At 31.1% G+C, this 7,965-nt stretch overlaps 1 long non-coding RNA gene across 1 annotated transcript; it reads right to left on the bottom strand.

Moving 5' to 3' along the window:
• Positions 1 to 436: 436 nt before the first annotated feature.
• On the bottom strand, positions 437 to 2,838 carry LOC106467244. Its single transcript, XR_001291322.2, has 3 exons — positions 2,748 to 2,838; positions 1,262 to 1,385; positions 437 to 882 (listed from the first exon to the last, which is right to left on the bottom strand). It is a non-coding gene; the product is annotated as an uncharacterized LOC106467244 (long non-coding RNA).
• Positions 2,839 to 7,965: the final 5,127 nt, after the last annotated feature.

Below are 7,965 nucleotides of genomic sequence, written 5' to 3'. Positions count from 1 at the left end.
TATAACAAACAAATCAAGTTTTCAATACTTCTACAACATTCGAAATGCCTTATTTTGTATTTTAGAAAAGGTTTGGGTACAATATACCAAGCAGTTTTTGGAATTTAGATTCGTTTTAAGTTATCTGATAGTTTACTTTTCTGAACCTTTTAAATGGCCATAATATGTAAAGGAAGATTTTGAATGTTGACTTAGGAAAGATTTTGCTTCTAAGCTGGTTTTCGCCAAGCGTTCTATTAGAGTGTTTCGTCTAAACTTGATCGATCACTTTAATAATGAACCACTATTGTGGTTCATGATACGTTTTAACAGCGGAATGATAATAAACGCTGCTAATTTCTCAAAAAAGTCACATTAGAAGTATGTAAGCTAACTAGACTGGTATCTTGTTGTGAAACAAGTATATTAAGATTACAATGACTATCATTTATTTTACTTACAAGGACAGATATTAATAATCTGCTATTGACTTGAAAGAACCCCCCCCCCCCAACACACACATATATATTTGCTTGTGTAAGAGAAACACAACTATTTAATGTTTTAAAGGTTATACATACTTGGCACAAGCTACAAGTTTCCTCTTTAAAGTTTAATGACATCTTAACTGTGTTCACTTTTAAACTACCATCTAAAGTAGAATATTAATTTATAGAGTATAGAAAAACAGAAGAATAACACAAAACAGAGCTGGATTATAATAATGGATTATTGTAGTGATATTAAACCAGTAACTTCTTCAAGTTGAACCAGGATCACTGTCAGATGGGATTATCCCCAGAACCTCCTGCATTTCCCACTTGTAGAACCTGGATAGTATGCACGACAAATCAACCCAGCACAACATGGTATAGTAAATTTTCCAAAACCGTAAATCAAACACTGGTAAGAGAAAGCAAAACAGAAATATATTAGTGTTTACCAAAGTTCACGTTTCGAAAACTAATATAAAACATCAAATTAGTTTCTTAAAAATTAGAAGGTTTACAACATACTTTTGATAAGAAACTTTTTTCGAACTCTCAGCACTAAAATAATTTGTTCAACAGAAGAAGTGGTTTGTGCGGGTCACATCGAAAGGGTAATAGAGAGTGTGGAGTGCGTAACTATGTTAAGATGTAGTTTGTATCCACAGAATAGGTTAATAGTAGTTTCTACGGAGAAATGATATATATGTTAAGATGTAGTTGGTTCGTATAGAATATAATAAGATAGGATAGATAGCGTTTTCATTCATGTAAAAAAAAAGATAAAAACTTACATTCCAGTTCTCAGCCTGACAACGCTTATATGCGTCTGCTGTTACTGCTCCCATTAAGAAAAGACAACCAATCAGAATGAGTGTATGTTGCAACTTCATGATGTCACACTGTTGTGTCTTTTACCTGTAAACAAAGAAAATGTTTGATTCTTTTCTATGAGTAAATAGAATAAATTGTTACTAATCACTGTATTGTTACGTATCTGCTTGTTTATTAATTTCCGGTAGAAATTCTTTCCGAGGAACTTAAGCGATACAAGTCCTTTCTTGATTAACCCAGTTTATTCTTTCTCGATATAAACTTTTAGTACACAGTAATTCCACAGTCAGTAAGTTTCTCGTCACTTTAAACTTAATAACTTTTATAATACACGCTATAAATCACAGTGATTCACAATTTCGATAACTTCGCACTCTACAAGTATAAAACACACACTTTATTATTATTCCCGGTGGATTTCTCTGCCAGGCTTATATACTAAAAAACAGGGCGTCTCGAACAAACTCGAGCTTCCCCGATAATTCGAAAAACTCAGTCACGCATGTTCCCAGAGTCACGTGACTTCCGCTGTCGTGCCAGTATGATTATATGTAAAAGATACAACAAAACAGCAATCAAAGATTTCCCTGATTTGAAGTATGGGGATCAGTATTTGGTTTAATTAATTGTAATTTATTACTTTTCAGAAGAGATTCATTCAGAGAATGTCTTTTGTAAAGAAGTTATGAGAAATAAAACATTTTTTTTACAATTTGCTGTTGCCGTTGTTTTAGCCAAAGCTACTTAATGGGCTTTCTTCACTTTGTCCACCATAGGGAATCGAACTGCGGATTTTAGCCTTCTATTCTCGTACAATTATCGCTGGCTCCTGGGAGACTATTATATTCATTCACAACATTATAGGGGTTTATTGAAATTTAATCAAACATTTGTTCTGTATATATATATATATTCTCTGCATTTCATTCTATCCCCCCAAAAAATATAACTAATGAGACTAGTTGATCCACATTTATTTAATAAGTTCTTAATCAGTATTATAAATGTTCAACATAAACGACACCTTATACGATGCTTGAACTAACTGCTAGATCACAAACACACAAGGTTTAGGCATAGATATTACCAATTTAGAAATACTGACCAGAGAGAAGACAACTAGTTAACAAAATTATCCGCTGACTGTGATGGTACTTTAAATTGGAACTGATCCTCACAGTTACAGCGTCCTTCATAGCTGGAAGTGTATCCCTAGAATAGGTTAAGAGGCCACACACTCTTTTTGCTTTTTGACCTAAGTAAATAACAGCTGAACACTATTACAGCCATTATTTTGAAGCTCCCTTATATATGTAAAATAAATATCCTGTTATTTTTACCTGTCTACATTACAAATATTTAAGTCCACTTAATAGTATGTTTTATTTAATTCCTTTAAATTAACTTTAACAAGTAAAAACAAAACAACAACTAGTAATCACTTACTTATTCAAATTCAATATGCTAGCAGTGTGTGAAACTTGTCTGAAGATAATTGAGACAAAGACTGGTACTGGGTTTATACAGTCAAATGGGTGGGGAACTTCCTTCTTTTGGGGAACATCCTTGTTTTGCCTTCCTGTTGAATTTACTGGAATAAAGCCAGTACTCGCTGTTACTTTTTGGGTGCTTGGTGATTTCCTCGAATCGAAAGGGTGTGTTATGAAATCAGTAGATTGAACTGTGATTCGAAAGTGGATAATTACTTATTTGTTGTTAAGTAAAAGCTACAATGAGATATCTGTGTTGTGCCCACCACGGGTATCGAAACCAGCCATTTAGTACGAGAAGCCTTCAGTCTTACAGCTGAGCCACCGGAGAACAGGATAATTTGGATATAAGATATAAATATGTACAAACATAAATATATATATAAATATGTACAAACATAAATATATAAATATGTACAAACATAAATATATATAAATATGTAAAAAACATAAATATATAAATATGTATAAATATATATAAATATGTACAAACATAAATATATATAATTATGTACAAACATAAATATATAAATATGTACACACATAAATATATATAAATATGTACAAACATAAATATATATAAATATGTACAAACATAAATATATAAATATGTAGAAACATAAAAATATATAAATATGTACAAACATAAATATATATAGATATGTACAAACATAAATACATAAATATGTACAAACATAAATATATAGAAATATGTACAAACATAAATATATAAATATGTACAAACATAAATACATAAATATGTACAAACATAAATATATATAAATATGTACAAACATAAATATATAATATACATTTTCATATTTATTCACACGAAGTCAGTAGCTTTTGCAAAGTTTAGCGTTCGTCAATCAAACGCGTTTGTTAATTTGTTTTTGTCTTGTAAATGCAATTAGTAATGTTTTCACAAAATATTTATTTCAATTAGTGAAACTTACTGAATCTTTACGAATAGGCGTGTTGTCTTTCACAGGAAGTTATGGTTTAGGCCACACGAATTCATTATTTTAATCTTAATAAAACCAATTAGATATTTTGTTTTTGTATTATCATGTACACTTATCGGTGTTGAAGCTACAAATCAATTTTCCTGTCAGAAGAAGGCCTGCACAAGAACTGAAATACAATATCTACCAAAAAAAGATATTTAGGGAAGGAAGGCTAGATGTTTTAGGAAGAGATTTCAATGGAACTCCATTTTCTCATCACTTGTTTTACTGTCAACATTTTAATGTCACACTCAAATTTAAATATCCGAATTGATGATATTCTAACAACGTTTTTATTTTAACAGTTCAGAGTTGCAAAGTACTATTAATAATAAAAAAATGAGAGTAAGGGTATTATACTATTAAGTGAAAAATTCTAAATTTATATGAACTGCAGTAGAAAAGTGTAACATTACGCAGGAAAAAATGTAAAGGGTGCGTAAACTTCATTGTAGTGTAAGATTATTGAATACTGTGTGCCAATTAATGAAATTATACAGGATCAAGTACAATGTTACAAATATATTGTGAAAAATGTATTCAGGTTGTAAAGAATTAAGAAATTTAGTGCATAGTAAATGAGCTGATGTGTACAGGTCACAGAGTATTTTATCGAATGAACATAATGTTCACAGCATTTAATACTTTAGTTTCATCTCGACTAAAAGTTTGTTACAAAATAATTATCTTAATTGGGGGATAAATAGTAGTGAATTCATTATTTCGAGAAGCTTCAAGCTACGATAAGTGACAAATCACAAGGTTTATTTATAGTTAATATACGTTTAAGAAAATGAGAACGTAATAAAGAATTTTTAATTTTTTTCGTAATATGTTATGCAGGTTCCACACCAATGCAGTTTACTGACTGATTATCATTTCAATCATATATCGTACATAGGTATTGTATTTGTTTAACTAAATGATTCAACACCATAAATATCCCACAAATTATATTTAGTATTTGTCAAAATTACTCTAGTGATTACAACCTTCGTATTCAATTCAGTTAAGAATGTTGAAAACGATTTTTATTATGTATTTCAGTAGAACTTTAGGAACTTTAGAGGTGTGAGAACTTTAATGGACTGTGACTGGTTGTTAAATAAAAAAGGGGGCAAAGTTTCAGCTTCTATACTGAGATCTTCTTTGGTAAGTTGTAATAACTCACCAGATTACCCACTTAATATTGAGAAATGCGAACTATAATACATAAATTAACACAATGTATTGTGTAAAAGTTTCAACCATTACAATGCAGATTTTGATAGATTTGATATCTTAACTGTTAAAGAATATTGAGGTTTCTATTTGAGCTTGTTTTATTATTATGCTGATATCCTCTAGAGGTTTCTGTTTGAGCTCGTTTTATTATTATGCTGATATCCTGTAAAGGTTTCTTTTGAGGTTTCTGTTTGAGCTTGTTTTATTATTATGCTGATATCCTGTAGAGGTTTCTATTGAGGTTTCTGTTTGAGCTTGTTTTATTATTATGCTGATATCATGTAGAGGTTTCTATTGAGGTTTCTGTTTGAGCTTGTTTTATTATTATGCTGATATCCTGTAGAGGTTTCTATTGAGGTTTCTGTTTGAGCTTGTTTTATTATTATGCTGATATCCTGTAGACAATAATTCTTAAGCAAAATCAGTATATGTTATAGTTTATATATGTTATAAGGTTCACAGTTACGACGCATTTTCTCTCAATTTGTTAACCCGCAGTTCTGTTTTCGTGAATATTTGTTAATGGGGAAAACTAAATGATTAATGCCACGTCACAAATCAATGTTCTTGAGAGAAGAATGTGTATAAATTATAATGTAACTTAATAACCTTTTAATAAATCAAAATAAATATATGTTCTTCAATTTTCTAGAAATCAACAGTCTACAAACCTCACAGATAGATATCCCATCAATATTATTGATATTCTAACTTGCCAGGAAACCACTGCAGAGCACAGTTGTATGTTTTGAGACATAAAATAAAAAAAGTGAGAATTAGAGTAGAAATGTACATAATTATTTCATTAGATTTGATCTACATTTATTTTTTCTCTCGAGTTTCGATCTTTTTGACCAATCTCTGAACTGTTGGAAATAAACTGAAACTTTTTTTTGTTGTTGGATAATTTTGAATAACATGAACAATTAAAATAATTTTATATCTTTAAGTTCTTAAGATTATCATATTCACTTTTCAATATGCAGTAAAATATTTTTATCTGTACAAGCTTGATTATTTGTTCATATGAGCTTATTGTTTTACTTTTTGTTAACAGATATCAGCTTTCAATTGATAAGCTCTCTTGCCAAGTGAGGGAAGCATTGAAGCCATATAGAACATTGAACTAATTGCCTGTCTTGTGAAAGTTTTAGCAACAAGTCACAGTAAGTCAAATTAAGCAGTTTTTTTTGTGTGTGTTATATGAGTAGTGTTTCCAATTCTTCAAGTATTCTTTGGTTTGTTACGTCTCTGGTCGTTTGTTAATTTCCGGTATAAATTCTTTCCGAGGAACTTCAGCGACACAAGTTCTTTCTTAAATAAAACTAGTTTATTCTTTCTCAATACAACTTTGCAATACACAGAATTTCCTTTAAGTTAAAGTGACTGTGCATACACTATAATTCACAACGATTCACGCACTTTACTTACGGTCACTACCGCTCGCTTGACTCAGTTATCTGTCTCTATATCTATCTGCAATTATTTGCCGGGCTTATATACAAAAAATAGGGTGCCTAGAAAAGACTAGAGTTGCCAGGAAAAGTCAAGATCTATTGAGAATCTCTTGACCTGTTACCAGCGTCACGTGACTTCCGCTGTCGTAACAAGTATTACATCTTAAGATACTATGTCTAACCATACTGAAAAATACTTTTGATCTCTATTTTGCCGGTTTTCAAAGAGTTTATCCAGTTTAAGATTACTAACGTAAGCCCACTGATATGAAAAGTATGTTTGTTGATTACAAAAAGTGCAAGTGAAGAGAAAAACGTTTCAGAAAAGGAAGTAAATAATAGGGATGGCTAATATCAATCCTTCAAAAAGAATGCAAACAAGAGGGTACGAATGTCTTTGCATCATCACTACATAATAGCACAGGCACACATTGTAGTAGAATGTTAACAGACAAAAAAAGGATAAATTAAACTCAATTGAGATTGAATAGTTATCAGGCAAGCGGTAGCACTGCCTATGTAGGGATGACTGGGATTGTTCATCGAAATGGTATTTTAAATATCTCCGCAATAGGTCATCAGAATTTTACAATGCTGCAAGTAAAGAAAAACTTTTCATAAAAAAGAAGTAAATGTAGGGATGGCTAATATCAATCCTTCAAAAAGAATGCAAACAAGATAATAGGGATGGCAACAAATTGGACCACTTATCATTTAACTTGATGTTATTAACAGTAGCTTGAGACCCCCCCCCCCCATTGGCACAGCGGTATGTCTGCGGACTTACGACGCTTGAATCCGGGTTTCGATACCCGTGGTGTGCAGAGCACAGATAGCCCATTGTGTAGCTTTGTGCTTAATTACAAGCAAACAAACAATAGCTTGACGGTATCTCACAATAGCTGTGGACTTATATGTCGTTAGGTTACTATGTTTTTTGCAAAATTTGCTGCCATACATTGAGAATTAATTATGTAATTAAACTTAGAATGTCTTAGTAACAATGCACGAATCTTACTCGTACGTAACTCATTGGGAGGTAATTATTGTTACAGCTTATATATTCTACCTACTCTTAGATATTAATGTTTGCCCAATTGCAAGGTAAGTGGTAACCTGGATACATACAGTAATATTGTTTGCCCAAGTTCAAGACGAATGGTAATCGCCGGATACATACACACTATATGTAACTATAACCTACTGAACATTTTTCTAGTGATTTCAAACAAATTGTGTTGTGAATAAAAAGACAAATAAAATTAAAACCGTATAGGCGACGAAAATATCAAAATTAAATAATAGTGTTGCGTATCTGCTTGTTTGTTAATTTCCGGTAGAAATTCTTTCCGAGGAACTTCAGCGATACAAATCCTTTCTTAATTAAAACTAGTTTATTCTTTCTCGATACAAACTTTATTACACAATAATTCCCACTGTTAGTACGTTTCTCCTCACTTTAAATTTATAACTTTTATAAAGCGCA

This window comes from Limulus polyphemus, unplaced genomic scaffold (genome assembly GCF_000517525.1).
Source record: "Limulus polyphemus unplaced genomic scaffold, Limulus_polyphemus-2.1.2 Scaffold2540, whole genome shotgun sequence".
Taxonomy (NCBI): Eukaryota; Metazoa; Arthropoda; class Merostomata; order Xiphosura; family Limulidae; genus Limulus; species Limulus polyphemus.
The sequence above is the reverse complement of the archived record's forward strand: the minus strand, read 5'-3'. Positions and strand labels throughout refer to the sequence as shown.